This window comes from Sus scrofa, chromosome 3 (genome assembly GCF_054392235.1).
Source record: "Sus scrofa isolate SSC_HxYL_T2T_F1_AM1 chromosome 3, Sscrofa_HxYL_maternal_Yorkshire_Landrace_v2.0, whole genome shotgun sequence".
Lineage (NCBI taxonomy): Eukaryota > Metazoa > Chordata > Mammalia > Artiodactyla > Suidae > Sus > Sus scrofa.
Genome location: NC_139385.1, coordinates 65,460,866 through 65,482,592, shown reverse-complemented (window position 1 = coordinate 65,482,592; position 21,727 = coordinate 65,460,866). Strand labels below are relative to the sequence as shown.

Sequence of the window (21,727 nt, the reverse complement as noted above, 5' to 3'; positions counted from 1 at the left end):
CAACCTGATAAAATGCATCCACAAAAATCCCATACTTAACAGCATACTTCATAAGGAAAGACACAGTGCTTTTCCCATAAAAGCATTCTGACTTTGGGAACAAGTCAAAGCAAGAATACCTAGTCTCACCACACTTATTCAACGCACTACTAGAAGTTCTAGGTCTTGCAATAAGGCAAGAAAGAGAAATAAAAGGCATTCGTATCAGAAGGAAAGTCAGAAAATGTTCCCTGTTTGCAGATGACATGATGGTCTACTTAGAAGATCCCAAGTGATCTACCCTAATCTACCACAAACTCCTATACATAAGAGAGTGTATTAGTCTTGTAGGGCTGCCATAACAAAATATACAGACTGGGGCCTTAAACAACAGAAATTTACATTCTCAGGGTTCTGGAGGCTAGAAGTCTAAGGTCAAGATGCTGGCAAGGTTGATTTCTGTTGAGGCCGCTTTCTGTGGCTTGCAAACAGTCACCTTCTCACTGTATCCTCACAGCCTTCCCTCTGTGTGCATGTTCCTGGGGTCTCTTCTTCTTCTTATAAGCATGCTAGTCTTCTTGGATTAGGGCCCTACTCTTTATCTTTTACCCCCTAAAAGGCCCTGTCTCCAAGTATATCACACTTGGGGTTAGGGCTTCAAAATATGAAATTTGAGTTGTTCCCTTGTGGCTCAGCAAGTTAAGGATTCAGCATTGTCACTGCTATGGTGCCGGTTTGATCCCTGGCCTGGTAAATTCCACATGTCACAGGTGTGGCCAAAAAAGAAAGAAAGAAAAAAAGAATGTTGAAAGGGTGGAGCTTGTTCTATAACAGTGAGTTTAGCCACAATCTAGGAAGCAAAGTCAAAATACAAAAATCTATCATGGTTCTAATACTAGAAGTGAACAATTGAAAACAAAAAGTACCAAAAGGAAATATGTAAGTATAATTATAACAAAATATATATAGAATCTATGTGTTGAAAACTCTAAAATCCTGACAAAAGAAATCAAAGAAGACCTAAACATATGGGGAGACATACCATGTTCATGGATTGAAAAATTCAACATCGGAAAGATGTACATTTCCCCAGAATTGACATATGGATCAGATAATCCTTAAATCAGAATTCTCGCAGAATTTTTTATAGATATTTGACAAAATGACTCTAAATCCATATAAAAGGCAAAGAAACTAGAATAGCCAAAATAATATTGGCCTTGGAAGAATTCCACTATCCGAATGAAAGGCTTACTTAAAAATGATAATAATTAAGATGGTGTGCTATTGGCAGAGAGAGAGTAGATAGATCAACAGTATAGACAGAAACACAAATATGCACAATTGATTTTTGCCAAATGTGCAAACTCAATTCAATAGAGAAATAATGGTATTTTCAACAAAGTGTTGGCACTCATACAAAAAAGTAAGCCTGGGAGTTCCCGTCGTGGCGCAGTGGTTAACGAATCCAACTAGGAACCATGAGGTGGCGGGTTCGATCCCTGCCCTTGCTCAGTGGGTTAAGGATCTGTCATTGCCGTGAGCTGCGGTGTAGGTCGCAGATGCGGCTCGGATCCCGAGTTGCTGTGGCTCTGGAGTAGGCTGGCAGCTACAGCTCCAATTCGACCCCTAGCCTGGGAACCTCCCATATGCTGCGGGAGCAGCCCAAGAAATGGCAAAAAAAAAAAAAAAAAAAAAAAAAAAGACAAAAAAAAAAGTAAGCCTCCGTCTAAACCTTATGCCTTTATACAAAAACTAACTGAAAATGGATCATAGATCTTAACATAAAACTCTAAATCCTTCCAAGGAAAATATAGGAGAAAATTTTTGTGACCTGAAATTAGGCAAAGGGTTCTTAGACCTGACTGCAAAAGCATGATGTGTAAAAGAAAAAGTGATAATTTGGACTTTATCAAAACTTAGAGCTTTTGTTCTGTGAAAGATACTGTTAAAGAATAAAGACAAAAGCTATAGACTTTGAGGAAATATTTGCAAATCATATATCTGAAAATGGACATGTATCCAAAATGTGTAAAAAACCATTTTACTCAACAAAGGACCCAGTGGAAAAAAACTGACAAAAGACTTGAACAGACCCTTCACATGAGGAGCAGAGGTATGGCAAATAAGCACATGAAAAAATGTCCAGCATCCTTAGTCAACAGAGAAATACAAATGAAAATATCATATATAGTCTTATTAGAATGGCTAAAATTAAAAATGCTAAAAACATTAGGTCCCTGTGAGGATTCAGGAATATGGAACTCTTGTACATTGCCAGTTGAAATGTGAAGTGGTATAGCCACCCTAAAACAGTTGGGCAGTTTTTTATGAAAATAGATGTACACATATCATCTAACTCAGGAATCCCATTTCTGGGTATTTACCCTGGAGAAATGAAAACTTCATTTCACTCAAAAATCTGTACACAAATGTCCAAGGCTGTTCTATTCAAAATTTCCAAAAACTGTAAACAATCTAAATGCCTTCCGATGGGTAAATGAAGAAACAAACTGGTACACCATGCACTAAAAAGGAAGAAAATGTCAGCAAACATACGCATAACAAAAGGATGTCTCAAATGCCTAGGAGCTAGTCTGGAAAGGTTCTGTACTGTGTGATTCTATTTATAAGAGATTCTCCAAAAGACACAAGTTTAGTGATAGAGAACAAAAGGTGTCTGTTGGAGGCTGAGTCGGAAAGAGGGTGTGACTCCGGGCAAGGCAGCCCAAGAGAGCTTTTGGGAGATGGAATTGTTCTACATCCTGACTGTGGTGGAGGTTATACAGACCCAAAGGTGTGTTTAAATTCATGGAATTGTACATAGAGGAAAAGTCAATTTTGATGTATGTTAAATTTTTTTTTCTGCTTTTTAGGGCTGCACCCACAGCATATGGAGTTTCCCAGGCTAGGGGTCAAATTGGAGCTGCAGCCACCAGCCTATACCACAGCCACAACAACACCAGATCTGAGCCACATCTGTGACCTACACCACAGCTCACGACAATGCCAGGTCCTTAACCCACTGAGCAAGGCCAGGGATCAAACCTGCATCCTCATGGACCCTAGTCAGATTCGTTTCTGCTAAACCATGATGGGCACTCCTGATGTATCTTAATTTTTAAATACATTTTTTAAAAGTCATATTTCTTTTAGGGATAGATTTTTAATCAGAAAAAAACACACCTTATGCCAGAAATTGTAATTATCCTCTAATATCCACTCTCCCTGTCTTCTGTATAAGGAGTTCTCTCTTGGGGGTGGGGGTGTTAGAAGGTCACGTGGCTCCCAGCTAGAGCATGGTGTCACTCTCCCCTGCAGCTACATGCAGCCCTGCTCCTACCTTTTGGCTAGTGAGACAGGAGAACCTCCTTAAAAAGACCTGGAGTGCACCATCCTTGCCCTCCCCGTCTCCTCCTGGAGGTGGTGCTTGTGAGCTACTCTCAGCCACAACGGCCAGGCCAAGGGGAGCAGGAGCCTTAGGCCAAAGGACAACCAACCACCTGTTGATGAAGGCAGCCCTGCAGGACCAGCTGGGAGCCCAGATAACCTCACAGAATGGAGCCCAACCCTGTGGCCTGGACTGTGAGATAAAAAGAAACTTTGAACTTGTGTAGGCGAATGCATTTGACGGTCTCTCGGCTAGAGCAGCTTAATACGCACCATGATCAGTGCACATCTTCAGTGCAGAAACATTTCAAGGGTAACATGGAAGCCATCGCAGCGTCTTACCAACCCAGGGGGACACACTTTGGTCTCACTTTGGCCCTTCAGTGTGCTGGTAAGGCAATGTCAAAAAACAAACAAGCAAACAAAAAGTCTGTCAAAGAATACAAGCTCGGAGTTCCTGTTGTGGCTCAGCAGAAACAAATCTGACTAGTATGCACGAGGATGCAGGTTCAACTTCTGGCCTCACTCAGTGGGTTAAGGATCTGGCATTGCTGTGAGATGTAGGTCGAAGACATGGCTCGGACCTGGCATTGCTGTGACTGTGGTATAGGCAACAGGTGTAGCTCCGATTGGACCCCTAGCCTGGGAACCTTCATATGCCGCGAGTGCAGCCCTAAAAAGCAAAAAGAAAAGAAAAGAAGGGTACGAGCTTGTGTGGTGTTGGGATGAATTTCTTGAAGAGTCCTGGACTTAGGAGACAGGATATGGGGATAGAATTCCTTTTCAACAGTTCCCATCATGGCTAGTATCCATGAGGACGAGGGTTCAATCCCTGGCCTTGCCCAGTGGCTCGGGGATCTGGCGTTGCTATGAGCTGTGATGTAGGACGCAGATGCAGCTGGGTTCCTGCATTGTTGTGGCTGTGGTATAGGCCAGCAGCTATAGCTCCGATTCAACCCCTAGCCTGGGAACCTCCATATGCCATGGGTGCAGTCCTAAAAGGCAAAAAAAAAAAAAAAAAAAAAAAAGGAAAAGAAAGAATTCCATTTCAGCCACACTACTATTTTGTGCCAGAGTAAAACCAGATTTGCAGCCAATTCCTGCTGAGGCTAGGTTCCTGTCCCATCCCCAGTGATAGGAATTAGTACCATATTTTTGCTAAGAGCTTGGCCTTTGGAGCTGGAAATCAGTGAGTTCAAGCCCTAGCTCCACTTCTTACTGCCTCTGTGACCTTGGGCAGATGTCTGAACCTCTCAGAATTTCAGCTTCCTCTGCCCTAAAATGGGACTAAATAACAGCACTTTCCTCGTGGAGCTGTTGTGAGAATTAAATGGGCTAATAGACAGAAAGGGACTGGCACATACTAAGTTCCCAGTAAACGGGAGCTATTGAGTCATTTATTCATACATTGCATTTCATTTCAGTGCCAACTTTGTGCAAAAGGCACGTTCGTGCAGAGTGACACTCAAAAGGTCCTTGCTTACCTTCCAGTGGAGGTGACAGACACTAAACAAAATTTTAAAATAGCAGTGGGTCTGATGAGATTAAGGTGGATGGAGAGTGACATTGTTAGTAGTAATAATAGCTCTGACATGCGTGGGAGTATTTGGACCCACTTTCTTCCCTCAGTTGTGCAGGTGGTGCAGAGAGCTGGGCAGGATAGGCATGGGCAGCAAGGACACTCAAGGACCTGTGCAGGTGAACCTGCGAGCTGTGCCAGGCACCCTGCTCGGGGCGGCCCGTGCACCCCTCGCCGAGTGTGGCCAAAGCCTTCACCTGCCGGAGCCCTGGCGTTCTAAGGATGTGGGCAGGAAACAGAAGTTTCTGGTACACCAACAAGGTGTCAGATCTTCCAGTCCCCTCCTCCTCTGTTATTTAGTCCCATTTAGGGCATAGTTGGCCCCCTATGGGGACCACGAGCAGACAGAGTTAACATTTCCAACTAATGGATAACAGGCTGTTGTTTGTTTGATTTTGTTTTGTTTTACATTTTTTAAGCTTTATTGAAGTATAGTTGATTTACAGGGTCTTGATCATTTCTGCTGTACAACAAAGTGATTCAGTTACACAGATACACGCATCCATTCTCTTTCAGATTCTTTTCCCACAGAGATGATCACAGCAGGCAGGCTGCTGTTTGTGCTTGAGATGAATTTCTCTATCTGTGGATCAACCCTGGTGTTCACCAGAATCCCTTCTAGATCTTGAAAAAACAAGGACACTAGAGCTCCTGCGTTCCCGGGCAGCCATCGGGTAGAAACTCCTGCCATGTCCTGAGTGACTGAGATGGGTCATCAGTGTTGAGAGATCCAACTTTCATCTTTAATCCAAGTCACAGACCCCCTCTTGCCCTCAGGCAGGAATGGTCCAGATGCTGTGCCTTGGTAGGGCTGTCTTGTTACCCTCCTCCCTGCGGCTTAGAGAAGGGTGCCCTTGAGAGAGAGAACGGGGAGCATTCCCAAGGGAGAAGCAGGCTGCTTCCCAGTGGCACAGATCCATCAGTCACATCATCCCTGTAGCCAAGGATGCTCTCCCACCTCCCCAAGGACCAACCACCCTCTAGGCGCTCCACCCCCAAACCTCTGCTCTGCCAACAGCACCCCCAAGAACCTCTGTTTTCCTTGAAATCTTGCCCCTCCGTAGTAACTGGGTCTTACAATCTATAAAGGATCATTGAGTATGTTATGTTCTTTAATATTCTCAGCACCCTTTGAGACAAGTATTATAACTGTTTTATAAAAGGAGAAGCCACAAACTGAGAATATTAAATGATTTGCAAAGCCCCCTTAACCGTAACTGGCAGGTCTAGAGCCCAGGTCTCTTCCACCACACTTCACTCAAGTTCTGCCCTGCCTGGCAGGTTCCTTTGGCAGCATCCGACCATTTGATCACTTAATTTCTACAGATGTCAAGGTTGTTAGTTTAACCTGCCCAAGTACTTGATCATAACATTCAGTTTGTTTTCCTCCTAAGTCATCCATTGTGTTGGAAGGATTCATGAGAGTACCAATTAGAGTGAATTTATTAAACATATATTATTCACCTAGTGCCTAATTGAAAAATGATGCTATTCACAAAAAAATGATATTCATTTTCTTGAAATGATTGAGTACACAACACAAGGCACACTGTTCTAGCTTTAGTTCTAAGCTCCAGATTTTAAGAACTTACTCAGCCAACACAGGCTGGCCGAGTTGGTCTTCTCGACTGGTTCAGGTTATTTCGACCCTGGTGAGCAACAAGGTCAGAGTCATGAGTGTCTGGGTACCCCTGTATCTTTAGAAACTCCCTTCATGGAATCACACCTATACCCACATATGCTCCTCCACAGACATTTATTTAGTATAGGTGCTAAACGTTCTCAAGATAGCGTAAGTCAGTTTTTCTGGAAGGTCCTTGGCCTTATCCCTTGCACGTTTTCTTGCAGGACAATTACGAATGGTGAATCACAGATACAGAGCCATCGGAAGACATACTGAAATGACGTGCACACTGAATTAAAGAAACACTACATTTGCCTCATCCTCAGGATGAATTTTTTTAGGACCCATCCCTTAAAAGTACTTTGAGAGAAATTATTAGAATGTCAATCATGAAGGAAGGGATTGTTCAATTCATTCACATCCCAAGGATACCAGCACAGAAGGTTTGGCAAAGGGCATTTCCTGTTATGTTCTCACACAGCTTAGATTTCTTCATCATTCAGAGCAGTCGAGTTAAGCGGCTCTGTTGCATAGAGGGAATTGCTGGGTGGTCCACTGTGGCGTTGTGCAGTCTCGGAGCTATTTCCCATCAGATGGGAGTAGGAGGCTGGCTCTGAGAGAGATGGGAAGATGACTACTCCCTTTGTGTAGTGAAAGGGAAGAGAATTTGACCCTCTGGGGAGAGAGTTCACAGTCAAGAAATAGCTATATGTCCATTAAGTTTCCCACAAGGGATCCACATGTCTGACCAGAATACAGACTTTCCCTGCTCCACGGGCTGAGCTGAAGCCAAGCATGGTGAGAACCCTCTGGACCCCTGCAGCTCCCAGCATCCCCCAGATGCCTCCCATCTCGATCCTTTTGCACAATATCTCCTCCTACCCCAGACGGGAGTGGTAGTGGGGCAGCAGATAGGTGGGCTCCAGGATAGACATTTACAGCCAGCCAACTGTTTGTATTTCAAGATAGAAATAACAATGTATACAAGGTCTGTTACTGGAATTTGTTTTCTATGAACACTTAAGCAGTGGTAATGGCAGGGGCAGAGAGGGGCTAAACCCTCCTTGGGCGAAAGACCAAGAGGTCACCTCCTTCCCATCCTTGGGGTCAGGGAGACCCCAACACCACATGCACAGAGATACCCCTCTGGGTCAGAAAGGGAGGGGACTCCAGGCCATAGTAAATCCAGCTAACCTTCCCACAAGGCCTTGTGCTGGAATCCATCTTGGCCAAAAGATGCACTCGCATATCAGGGAGGGCCCTGGGTCTGGTCAGGTGTGAGAAATAAAATGAGATACTTGGCAAAAGGAAAAAAGAGACCCAGAAGAACTGCCCACCTCTTTTGGCCTTAAATCACCTCTCAGGTGCCCTCCTCATTCAGGGGGATGCCCACACCTGTGCTCCTTTTGGTGTGTGTTACTGCTTTGCTTCTGCCTTCGATAAACAGACTTCTTCTCTCCCACATGTTGTACTGTGCTTTTAACAATGAACTTTTGTACCTTTATTCTTTTTTATACACAGTCTTTGCCTCCTTGAAACATTTTTGCTTTCAATCAGGGCAATTCTGTTTTTAGCCTCTAGCTAGTAGTTAGGATTCCTGGTTTTCACCCAGGCTGCCCAGGTTCAATTCCTGAGCAGAGAATTAAGATCTCGCTTTCAGCCATCACTCACTGCTGTCTCTCTGAAATCAGTAGCAGATTAGACACTGCAGAAGGAAAGATAGATGAACCTGAAGATGAATGTGTTGCAAAATACACAATCCAAAATGTTTAACAGGGAGGAAAAAAAAAACCTTTAAAAAGTGAACAAAACATTAGTGACTTCTGGGACAAATCAGGAAGTCTAACATACATGCAACCGGAATCCTCAAAAAAAAAAAAAAAAAAAGGTGGAGGGGAGGAAGAAGAAAAACTATATATAAAGAAATAACTTTTTTTCAAATTTTATAAAAACTGTAAACCCAGAAATCCATGAATATCCACAAATGTGAAGGAGGAGGAACACTAAGAAAACCATCACAAATCATAGCACAATCAAATTCCTGAATCCCAGTCAGCATCTTAAAAGAATCCAGACAAAAGAGAATATATATATATATATATATATATATATATATATGTGTGTGTATAACTGATCCACTCTGCTGTACACCTGAAACTAAACACATTGTTAAGTCAACTATACTCCAATAAAATTTTTAAAAGGGAGTTCCTGTCATGGTGCAGCGGAAACGTATCCCACTAGGAACCATGAGGCTTTGGGTTCGATCCCTGGCCTCTCTCAGTGGGTGAAGGATCTGGTGTTGCCCTGAACTGTGGTATAGCTCACAGATGCGGCTTGGATCTGGCATTGCTGTGGCTATGGTGTAGACGTGTAGACCGGCAGCTACAGCTCTTTTTAGACCCCTAGCCTGGGAACCTCTGGTTTAGGTGCAGCCCTAAAAAGACAAAAAAAAAACCCAAAAAAATTTCTTTAAAAAGAAACTCTTTCTTTCTTTCTCATATAGTTGATTTACAATATTGTGTTAGTTTCAGGTGTACGGTAAAGTGATTCAGTTTTATTTGTATTTTTTTCAGATTCTTTTCCATTATAGGTCCTCACAGATATTGACTATAGTTCCCTGCTATACAGTAAATCCTTGTTGTTTATATAACACACCTTTCTTTCTTTCTCTTTTTTTTTAGGGCCACATGTGTGGCATATGGAAATTCCCAGGCTGGGGTCAAATCAGAGCTGTAGCAGCCAGCCTACGCCACAGCCAGGGCCATGCCAGATCCAAGTGGCATCATGCAACCTACACCACAGCTCACAGCAATGCCGGATCCTTAACTCACTGAGCAAGGCCAGGGATCGAACCCACGTCCTCATGGATGCTAGTCAGTTTCGTTACCCCTGTGCCATGATGGGAACTCCTCTCTAACGCATTTTTAATTGTTGTGGCAAATCTCTGCCAGAGCTCCACTCAAGCTGAAATTATGTGTGTTCCCACCTACCACGAAAGGACCTAGACTAGGGCAAGTGCAGGCTGGGGCTGACTCCTGGCCCAAAGTGTCTGCATCTGCACATTTGTTTCTGTTGGACTTGCTACTCCCTTGATCTCCTGCAGGACACATCACACCTTCCGAGAACTCAGGCCTGAAGAGATGGTCCCTTGAGACACACAACAGCCTAAAAACTGAAAGGCCCTTCTGGAACCCATGGACACCTGACACGCAGATGGTGAAGCTGCTGTTTCCAGGTCCAGGTCCACTAGAACTCAGCCATCTCCTTCTCATCTGGCCCACACCTGTGTTAGACAGCTGTCCTGGCCCAGGCACAGGACAGACAGACAGACACAGGCCTGCCCTAGAGAAGCTTAAGGCCAGAATTTCAAATGAAGCCTTGATCCACACTCTTCAGTCCAAGTCAAACTGCACAGAGAGCAGCCCCTTTGCTTTTGGTTACAACTGCACCCACCCGGATCCACAGCCTCTGCAGCTGGCTGCTTTGTTCCCTGGCCCCCAAAGTGGCTGTCCCCAAAGAGCCCAGAACCGAGATGTTTCCCAGGATGCAGGACTTCCAGTGCCCAAAGCAGAGCATCGCAGGCGAGCCAGGCTGCGTCGGTCACCTACTTCAGAATCAGAGATTCCCCTGCAGGGAGGGAAAGCAGCTCCTCCCCTGGGCCCCACAGGGATGCAAAGGCCACCTACAGCCCCACATCCCTGCAGCATCTGTGCTCACACAGGTGTGAGGCAGTGGAATGTCATAGGCTGTGGTGCAAGTCACACAGACCTCAGGTGATGACTACAGTCCTCACCCTGCCCAACGCAGTGGACAGTGGGTCCTGCTGGCCTGACCCCACACCCCCACGACCCCAATTCTGTCCTGAGTATTATTACCCCCGCTCCCCTCCACCCACATTCCAGTTGCAGAGACTGCCTCATCCTTCTGGACTCCTGCATATTTGTTTAAAGTCTCCATCTGCGTGGCCAGCCAGCCCTGACAGACCCCCACTGCATTTCTGCCCCTGCCCTGGCCTTCACCCCATTATCCATCACCGTGCTCCCTGTCTTGGGAGGCACTAGAGATGGTGCTTAAGAGCACAGGGTGTGGGATTCATCCACATTTTGGAAACTCAGGGTATATATTGCTTCTTTCCAGGGGGCGACTGGGCCAATTCTGCTCTTAAAGTATCAGTTTCCTTATCTGGGAAGTGGAATAAAACATCGACCTAACAGACGGGGACAACACATCTGTATAGGGAGTGACACAGGTGAGCCCTCAACTGATAACAACACTCTAGTCTAATACACGCATTTCTTTACATGCCTGGTCCCTTGGTCCTTGACTCCCTAGGGCCTGGCACCGAGGTGTTTGTTGAATGAATTAAGTGGGCTGAAAAGATGAGGGTGTGGCTTCTTCCAGAATCAGCTCCTGCAAGGACACACTGGGTAATCTTAGGAATCTGTAGAAGTGACAGGTTTTGCCTTCTGGGCTCAGAGGGTAAGCGCCAGGGACATGCTCATATTCTCTGTCCTGGAGAGTGGAAAGCAGTTGGGCACATGCAGAACAAAAGCTTTCCAAAGACTCCAGTTGGCAGTTGCACGTCTAGGAATTTTTGCTAAGGCAATTATCAGAGATTCAACCAAACAGGTATCTATCTACAGGTTGCTCAAATCAGGGCTGTTAACCAGAACAGGGTTATAAGTAGCCTAACTATCCTCAGTGGTTGGTAGTTAAATCAATTACAACATGGCAGTGACGAGGCACCAGAGCAGAGCGACTGCGAATCCAGGTCCCGAAGCCAGACCGCCTGGGCTCCATCCCGCGCCTACCTCCCACCAGCTGTGCACCTCTGGGCAAGTACTTAACATTTCTGTGCTTCTGTAGCCCCCCTGTAAGGTGGGATATGTTAGGCCTTTTGGATGGGCTGGCTACTTTGGTTGTTTTCCAGCCATTGAGTCATATTGTAAAAGGTTAGTGAAATGAAAAATTTCTCACCAGCGTAGGATGAATTTTTCTAAAACAGGATACAAAAGCGAATGGTTGCCACAACCCTAACTTAAATGCTGAAATGTAGCTCCTAGAATGAGAGGATTATGCACAATAACCAACAATGGTTATCTCTGGGCTTACACAGGACTTTTCTTTTGGTGTTTTTTTTGTGTTTTTTGTTTTCTGCAATGAACAGTTTCTGGCCACATTCCTACTAAAATGGGAAGGTGGGTAGCCCAGTGACCATAGGAAACTTGAGCTGGGGAGCGTGCCCAGGTGCGAGGCCCTGTCTCCCCAAGCTGTGGGGTCCACTTGTGGAGTGGGGGCGGGGCAGGAGCCAGAGGCAGGCTCCCAAAGCCCCGCCAGCCCCAGCTCCTCAGAAGGACATGGTTCCTACATGGAGTCGGGCCAGCTGCTTGCTAGAGAGGCAGAATAGAGCACACTGGAAAAAATCTTTAATTAAAGGACAGGAAAGGCAGTCTGCCCACACAGGCCAGTTGTGACCCCTGTTAGTCTTCCGTGAAGGTCTGGGTGGAGCTGCCCACCCTAACCTACAGGAGTTCACTGTGGATCGCTGGGGCGCTTCAGGAAGGCTGCCTCAGGATTCTTGCCAGCTGATGCCGACACCTGATTCATTTTAAGCTTGGCGTTAGTTGACAGTCTTTTCTCATTCAAGTGGGGGCTCTGCTGCTTCGTGGGCGATGTTGCAGTGGGGTCTGTTTGATCGTCTTCAGGGCATATGGTCTGTTACGTTGGGAGACTCTGGTTCTGGTTAACTCTTATATTGCAGGGGGCAGTCCCCTGTTTGCATTTAGTGTGGGGGCTTGGCCTGCTTGTCAGGGCTGTGCTGCCAGTGACAGGTTTTCTGAGCAGTGGGGGTCTTATTTTGATGCTTGACTGAGAGGTGCTGCTGGTGCTGCCCCCAGGGTGGAGTGTCTCTGGGTGAAGGATGGAGTCATTGGCCTGTGGGGACAAAGTGGCTTCCTGGGCCCGGCTGCTTATTGTGGTGGGATCCCTGTTGCTCATGTACCCCAGGGGTCCCCCCATCTCTCCACAGACAAGGGGAGTCCTGGCCTGGTGAGGGTGCATGCCAAGGAGAGGAGCTGGAGGTGAAGAAGGAGCGATTCTCAGGAGGAGCAGCAGGCAGACATGTGGGGAGCCCTCGGTGGGAGGCAGACAGCTACTTCCAGCTGAGCACCGCTCACCCTGCCCCAGGCACTGGTCCTCAGTAGGCAGTGTAGCTGGCAGACCCAGTAGGTGCAGCTGAGACTGGCTGGCAGGACCTTTCTGGGGTTTCTCAGGACTCCTCCCAGCTTCCAGGTGAGCTCCTAGAAGCTCTGGTTGCAGAGCTGCAGGCTGAGATCCCCTGCTCTCTGCTCCTCTGCTCTCCCAGTGACTGCCAGAGTCTTAATTCTATGGCACAACTCTTCATCATGTAGCTCTGGCCTCTGCTTTCCTGAACTGTGGAGTCACTGGCTCTATTCACCAAATAGGTCTGTTTTCCCTTCTTTTGGGAACAAGGAAGGAATAGATGGCCACGCAGTTGGTGTTGACCCCTCAAAGGCAAGGGAAAGGGACATATGATCCTTCTAGGAAGAAGCTCTAAGAGCCACTGCACAGGTCACCACATTCCTTCCCTGTACCTGCTCTGATGGAGGCTGTGTCACCCCCACCTCCACTGTTGACCATCCTTGGACATGTAGCATGGGTGAGAAGTAAATGTAATTACTGTTTTAATTAATTACTACACGTTGCCGGCTTTGTTACAGCAGCATAACCTTGCCTATCTTGTCTGATACAGAAACAATAAATACGGAAATAGGCTAAGAGCATAGTGTAGACATGGCACGTCACTGAGTGGTTTATACAGTTTGAAGGTGACAGAAAACTTCACATTACAGCCTGAAGGAGAAAGCTCAAAGGGAACCTGCACATCTGTTAAAAACAGCAGTGACCGTATACCCCAATCACTTTGCTGTGCACTAGAAATGAATACAACATTGTAACTTAACAATACAAAAAATAAAAGAAACAATACAAAAAATAACAGCAACAAAACAAAAGCACTGCAGTTGCTCAACTGTCTACATTTGGAAGATTGGCGATTTCAGATTCATGAACTTTTTTCATCCATTCATTCAAAGAATTCTTCTTGGGAAACACCTCTGAAGCAAGTCTGGGGGGTGGATGTGAGGAAGAGAATGATGAGTAAATACAGCTCCTGTTCTCCAAGAGCTTGGCACCTAGCTCTGCAAATACCTGCAGACACGTCAAAGACGTAGGATATACAGGGAAGGAGTAGCATCCATTCATTTCTCCAGCATCTGCCATGCACTAGCTCTGTGAGCATTTGATCATTGTCCCAGGGGGTTATGATCCCAGCATGAGCCTGGAGGGAGTCAAGCCCCTGAGAGGGTAACCCATCTAGGATTACCCAGGTGGTAAGGGGTAGAGCCAGGATTCATAGATTTTCAGACCTCCCAAGCCAAGCCTAAGCTCTTTTCAACCCTCATGGCAGGTTAAGTGTTGCGGCATGATCCTGGTGCCAAGGGAACCGGGCCTAAAGCTTCTCCTATGGTTTGGGGAGTGTAGGATCAAAACATCTTGTCTTCAGACCAGCTATGAAAAGCCCCGTGGAAGAGAAAAGCTTTGTGCCTTGGGATTCCCAATGGTCCCCAGCCCTTCAAAGATGAGTATCCAGGACACAGCGCTTCCTAGGGATGTGAGTGCATCCTGCAGGGAGGGAGCTATGGAGAGAGTTGATCCTCTCCCCCGCCCCCCCACCTGCTCTCTCCAGCAGTGTGGCTCTGCCTCCAGGTCCCTGAAATTCCAAATGAAAGGGTCCTTCCATCACCCAAAGAAGGAAAAATGAAAGCCCTTCAGTGGCCTCACATAAGATCCTAGGAAGCTTCCAGAAGCAAAAAAGAGACCTGGAAGCCAAGTCTCTGATGAGTCCTGACTCAACGAGGCTTGTCACGTATATGTAAGCTGATTGCTGGCCAGTGGTAGGAGAAGCCCCGAGGAACCCTGGGCTGCTCAGAGGCAGGAGATAGGGAGCCCGTGACACCAGGATGCCATGCAAGCCACACTCCTGAGACAGTCCAAGGGGCATCTTGTTGGCATGGTGCCCCCTTGAATCCAAGGCTGTTAGGGCGGGATTGCCATCCTCATGTGGCAGCTGAGGGAAGCTCCCCTAGACCAGTTAAGTGGTCCAAGCCAGTGCACTTGAACCAAGGACCTGAACTCCAAAGTAAAATTTCTATAACGTTTCAAACAAAGACAGGGATTCCTGAGCTGGGCATCTGGGCTCTTCTGGGTCCTTCAGGCATTATCTTTTGTTATTTAGCTAAAGAATCAGAAATGGGCATCAATTTCCCCAGGGGAGAGGGCTTCAAGACTCACAGCATCCATGTCTCAAGTCTTTGGGTCAGTTAGTGAGTTGCAATGTCCAGTTGTCCATAGCCCCTACTCCAAGACTTACTAAAGATCAGAGGGGGAACTTTCATTATGGAAAAACCTACTTAGACCTCACTTGTAAGCAACACCCAGGGGCCTTTCAGATACTTGGTGTATGATTCTTGCAGCATGATTCCAGTGTGGGTAGATTTGCTGAGCAATGTGATTGTATTTGCTTTTATTTTCTGTTTAATCCAGAAACTGAAGAGGAGAAGTCTCCTCTCCTGACCCTAAGGATTTCTCCAGAGATAGTCTGGCAGCCTTTTTTATTTAAAGGTTATCCATTGATTTTAAAACAAAATAAACAAAAGACAAAACCTAGGGGTTCCTGTTGTGGCGCAGTGGAATCAAATCCAACTAGGAACTATGAGGTTGCAGGTTCCATCCCTGGCCTCACTCAGTGGGTTAAGGATCCAGCATTGCTGAGAGCTGTGGTGTAGGTCACAGATACGGCTTGGATCTGGCACTGCTGAGGTGTAGGCTGGCAGCTGTAGCTCTGATTAGACCCCTAGCCTGGGAACCTCCATATGCCGCACCTGCAGCCCCCACCCCCAAAAGACAAAAGACAAAAAATAAAAAAATAAATAAATTAAACCCTAAATGGCATAGATAATAAAGAAGGTTTACTGTCTCACATCATAGCAGTCCCAAGGTAGGATAACTCCAAGTTGGCTAATTCAGTGACTCAGTGACATCAAAGCCATCCTTTCTCTTTGTCATCCTCAGACACCCCCCCATTGCCATCATAATATGATTAACTTGTTCTCACGATGACAATACCCAACAAAAGAGATTTGACTTTTCCCCTGCATCTCTTCATATGAATGAGGACACTGTTCCAAAACTATCCCCAAGCAGACATTCACCAATATCACATCAGCCTAAATTCATCTCCAAGACTAAACCTACCACCAGCAAGAAAAATGGGACAAGCCAATGAACTTGGGGATGACCCTGGCCTCCTAAAGATAAAAGGTGGTCTGAGCTAAACCAGGAGGAAGAGGGATGGATGTGAATGAGTTTATTTCATTTAGTCCCTGCAATGATCTTACTAGGTAGCAATTGTTATCCCTACTTTGGAGATGAGAAATTAGAGCTTAGGAATTTCAAACCACTTACTGGTGATGTACACAGAGATCTGAAGAATCATCTTCCCAATGAATTCAAACTCAATTGGCACTGTTTCACCTTCTGACTTAGAAGTTACCATGATTATCTATCCTTGATAATTAAGACAAAGTTAGGCACTCAACAGATCAAAAGCTCACCACACAGAACCGACAGAATTTTAGAGTCAGAAAGACCTGTCACATCCCACCTCCTATAGTATTCGCCCATGTGGTTCTGAGCATCCATCTATCCAGGATGAAGTACAACCTTGGGAGCCAGACATGCCAAGATGAGTAAGATATGGCCTCTGCCCCAGGGGTTCACAGACTAATAGGAACAATGAGAAAGGCATACAAACAACAATTCCATATGGCAGAAATATGGTACGTACTGAGAGAAGTACCTAAAGGCATTAGGGGGTTATTCAGGAAAAAATGTTGACCATAAAATTTGTCATAGAAAAGATAGGCTCTGGCAGGATGCCTCGGAGATAGCATTTCAACAAGCAAAGATGGATGACAGGGAAGTGGAGCCCAGCATGGTTACAGTTATAAACTGCAGGTTATGTGGGCAAAACTTTAGGAAGTTAAATTTGACCTGAGGACAGGAAATGAATTACCTGGGAAAGCAAAGCTTGATCTTGCATTGAAGAATTTACTTTCAGTTTTTGAAATGAAGGGGGAAATGAGGATTTTTGATCAAGTATGGCATGATCAAAATTGCCTTTTGTGAAAATTAACCTGGACGTAGTATACATAGTAGGCTGTTTTGTGTATCTGTTGGGATGCTTGGTCTGCAAGCAACAGAAAAGCCAACTCAACATGGCATGATCAATAAGGACATTTATTATATCATTTAAAAGATGCCTGTGAGTTCCATCTGTGGTGCATTGGGTTAAGAATCTTACTTCAGTGGCTCTGGTCATTGTGGAGGTACGGGTTCAGTCCTTAACCTGGGAACTTCCATATGCCTCGAGTGCAGCCATAAAAAGAAAAACTAAAAAAAAAAAAAAAAAGTTGCCTGGAAAGCTGGTTGGTTATTTCAGGAGCAGCTTTCTGTCCTTCTGCTCTCCCACCCTCAGGATGCGAGCAGTGTACTCAGAGTAACTCCCTTGGAGAAAGGGGTTGCTACAGTTCTCTAGTCTCTCAGTCATCATCAGTAACATCCAGAGGGGAGTTCTCATCGTGGCGCAGCAGAAACAAATCTGACTAGTATCCATGAGGATGTGGGTTTGATCCCTGGCCTCCCTCACTGGGTTAAGGATCTGGCATTTCCCTGAACTGTGGTGTAGGTCACGGACTGGGCTCAGATCCCGTGTTGCTGTGGCTGTGGCATAGGCTGGAAGCTACAGCTCTGATTCAACCCCTAGCCTGGGAACTTCCATATCCTGTGGGTGCAGCCCTAAAAATTAAAACACACACACACACACACAAAACAACAACAACAGCAAATCCAGAGGAAAGAGAGACAATCCCTTCCTTCTGTCCCTCTCAGGAAGGGGGGACTCAATCGCAAAAGACTTCCCCTTTCATCTCAATGGCCAGAGTTGAGTCAGGTGCCCATGGCTAAACCAATCACTGATAAGGAGAATGGGGCCCTGACAACAGGCTTCACTCAATCACTGAGCACCCTGAGAAACAGCTAGAAAGAGTGAACTCCACAACCAAATCAGGAATCTGTAAATATGGCAGGAGAGAGGATTGGATGCTGAGGAGACAAGGACTAGGGCCTACTACATGTTCCAAAAAAGAGGAATCTGGAGCAAAAAGCCCAGCCAGAAGGCTATGGAACCATTCTTGTTAAGAAATAGTGACTACTCTTAATGTCAGAGAATCTTCTGCTTATGTTTTCCTCTAAGAGTTTTATAGTAGCCAGCCTTACATTTAGGTCTCTAATCCATTTTGAGTGTATTTTGGGGTGTGGTATTAGAGTGTTCTAATTTCATTTTTTTTACATGCAACTCTCCAGTTTTCCCAGCACCACATATTGAAGAGGCTGTATTTTTTCCACTGTATATTCTCCCCTTCGTCATAGTTTAGTTGACCATAGGTACATGGGTTTACCTCTGGACTTTCTATCCTGTTCCATTGATCTGTGTCTGTTTTTGTGCTAGTATGATGCTGTTTTGATGACTGTAGCTTTGTAGTATAGTTTGAGGTCAGGGAGTTTGATTCCTCCAGCTCCATCTTTCTTTCTCAGGATGGTTTTTGCTATTCAGGGTCACATCTGTAGAAGTGGGAAACTGATCTTGTCCTTGGATGACCTAGAACCCCTCAATTCATCATATTCTCTGCTTGATTATCTTCAGTGATGGGGAATGCTCAACATCCTGGGGCTACTAGATTCTATTATTTAACAGCCATTGGTGCTAAGCCAAAACTCTGACTCTTTTTTCACAGGAACAGTTTCCAAACCAATAATTCATCATATGGTATTAATGCAATTGAGGGTTTTTAAAAAAAATATTAAATGGTCTTTACTTCTATTACTGTAAAATGTAGTTTTGTTAGTTCTAGTACAATATTCCAGCCTGACCTTTCAACAACCATTGATTAACTCCCCATTGCTCCCAGCTTTTGTAGCACAGGGTGGAGAGATAATAGTATAGGTATTGTATCTGGGGGTAGACAAATCATGAGAAGCTCACAGCCTAATGGGGAAGTGGACACACAGACAAGGAATTATAAACCTAATGTGACAATGCTATAGCTTGAGGGGGTTATGAAATGCATAATTGAGGTCGTGAAAATGAGACTAGTTGCCTAATTAAAAAAATTTTTTTTTGTCTCTTTCTAGGGCCACACCCGTGGCATATGGAGGTTCCCAGGCTAGGGGTCGAATCAGAGCTGTAGCCGCCGGCCTACGCCAGAGCCACAGCGACACGGGATCCGAGCCGTGTCTACAACCTACACCACAGCTCACGGCAATGCCGGATCCTTAACCCACTGAGCGAGGCCAGGGATCGAACCCTCAACCTCATGGTTCCTAGTCTGATTCATTAACACTGCGCCACGACGGGAACTCTGCCTAATTTTAAGATTATGATGCTGTAGTATTCTTGAGAGTGATGGAACTGCATCTTGTCCCCCCAGCCCCACCTTCCAACCCTTATATTTCCTTTGGAATCTGTCACATCAGTGACTGTGACCAGTGTCCCAAGTCAAAGCAGACAAAACTGCTAGTGGTTGATTTGATCAGGGTTGAGACCCAGGGTGGGCTAGAGTCACGCCCAAATTGATGACATTACACTGAGCAACTTCATTTTCACTTTACTCTGTGTGGAGCAGACACCCTCAGCACAAGTGGTTATTTCAACCTGGAGAAGAAAGAGGTGGGTTGGGGAGAGGCTGAGGAAGGGTTAAGATAAGGTGTGGCTGGACAAGGGTTACTAATGATGACCCTGGAAGAGTGCTTTTCAAAAGCTTGCTGTACAGGAGTTCCCATAGAGGCTCAGCAGTTTAAGAACCTGACTAGTATCCATGAGAATGCAAGTTTGATCTCTGGCCTCGCTCAGTGGATTAAGGATTCTACATTGCCGAGAGCTGCAGTGTAGGTCGCAGACACAGCTTGGATCCCCTGGTGCTGTGGCTGTGGCATAGGCCAGCAGCTACAGCTCTGATTCAACCCCTAACGTGGGAACTTCCATATGCCACTGATGCAGCTGTTAAAAAAAAAAAAAAAAAAAAAAAAAAAGCTTGCTGTTCAAAGACAGTATTTTAAGTGGCCAACCTCAAAATCTGTCCCAATTTTCTGGTTTCTGGCTCTCTCTGTGCTTGTGTTTTAATGAACCTCTATATGGGTGCAAACCGGTAAGTTTTCCGAGTGATGAGGAAATCGCTGTACAAGGTCTCATTCAGTATATAATTGTAAACACACGTTTAATTGTCCGACCTCTCCATTCATCTATTTATGGGAAGGAAGTGTCGCTGGGTCAGCCTCTTGCCAAACAAGTGACTGAAAAATAAACACACAGAACCCAAGGAGCTGGGCTTTGGTGGTGGTGGTGGTGGTGTTTGTTTCTATGCACGAATGAAATGACTGGCTGCTTTCTGAGTAAATGACTCATTGTCTTGGTGATCGACTCAACCAAGGAAGGCTCTAAAGGGCAGTTGGAGTGTGATTCCTCTCTTGTTTTTAGGACAGAACGATGGCAGTGTGTGGCCAAGAGGTTAAAAAGAAAGTGAAGGAATCAGGAGAGTTGTGAAAATAATGCCCAGGGTAGTGGTGCAAAGGAAGCCTCTGGATGGAGCTCAGAGATTTAGTTACTTTTTTATTGAAGCATAGCTGATTTACAGTACTGTGTTAGGTGTACAGAAAAGTGACTTGGTTTTATTTTTATATGTATCTTCATATTCTTTTTTTATTCTTTTCCATTATAGTTTATTACAAGATATTAAATATGGTACTATACAGTAAATCCTTGTTGTATATCTATTTCCTAAATTGTAGTTTGCATCTGTTAATCCCATACTCCCAATTTACCCTCCCTCCTTCCCCTTTAGTAACCATAAGTTTTTCTATGTCTGTGAGTCTGTTTCTCTTTTGTAAATAAGTCCAATTGTACTATTTTTTTAGGGTGCACATATAAGTGATAAGATTTCTTTTCTTTCTTCTTCTTCCCTTTTTTTTTTTTTTTCCTCTTTAGGGCCATACCCAGGGTATATGGAAGCTCCCAGGCTAGGGGTCAAATTGGAGCTGCAGCTGTCAGCCTACACCACAGCCACAGCAACGTGGGATCCGAATCACCTCTGTGACCTACACCATGGTGCATGGCAATGCCGGATCCTTAATCCATTGAGCAAGGCCAGGATCAACCTGCATCCTCATGGATACTAGCCAGGTTCATTGACCACTGAGCTACAACGGAAACTCCTGAAGAATATAGACTTTAAATCTCAAAGTCAGCATTCTGTGATACCATGGAGTGTGCTACAGATTGTAAAGAAGGTTGCCCGGAAATCACTATTCTAGGTCAGTGCCCCTGAGACACTTTTCCTGCAGGCGTTCCCCTGTATCCATGTTCATCAGGAAGCACCAGGTAGAGATGTTCACCTGAGAACTGCCTCACTTGTGGGGAGAAACTAGCAGATCTTCCCTTTCTCTGAAGGAGACGAGGTAGATTTAAAATGCTCAGGTTTTCAATATTTCTGAAATAAATTTAAGAAAAAAAGTTCAGGAGTTCCCATCGTGGCGCAGTGGTTAACAAATCCAACTAGGAACCATGAGGTTGCAGGTTCAATCCCTGGCCTTGCTCAGTGGGTTAAGGATCCGGCGTTGCCATGAGCTGCGGTGTAGGTTGCAGACGAGGCTCGGATCCCATGTTGCTGTGACTTTGGTGTTGGCCAGTGGCTGCAGCTCCTATTAGACCCCTAGCCTAGAAACCTCCATATGCCACAGGAGCGGCTCAAGAAAAGGCAAAAATACAAAAAAAAAAAAAAAAAAAAAAAAAAAAAAAAAAAAAAAAAGAAGAAGAAGAAAAGAAAAGAAAAAGAAAAAAGTTCAGAGCCCATAACAGCTTGGATAAAATTCTTTCCTCAAGCCTTTTTAAAAGCTCTTTTCTTCCTTGTATATTTCAATAAAAGTGGCTAACTGCACAGAAGGGTCAGCAGAGCTGT

At 45.2% G+C, this 21,727-nt stretch overlaps 1 protein-coding gene across 5 annotated transcripts in view; it reads left to right on the top strand.

Annotated features, from left to right (window-relative positions):
• PDCL3 (phosducin like 3) overlaps positions 1 to 21,727 on the top strand; it is a 185,631-nt gene that overhangs the window by 119,171 nt on the left and 44,733 nt on the right. For 2 of the 5 annotated variants that reach the window (XR_014841403.1, XR_014841406.1), the window contains one exon: positions 9,679 to 10,824. The gene's annotated coding sequence lies outside the window, so the exon portion shown is untranslated. Of the gene's footprint in view, positions 1 to 6,796; positions 8,032 to 9,678; positions 10,825 to 21,727 lie in introns of those variants that run through there. The other 3 variants (XR_014841404.1, XR_014841401.1, XR_014841408.1) reach the window with 3 other exon arrangements.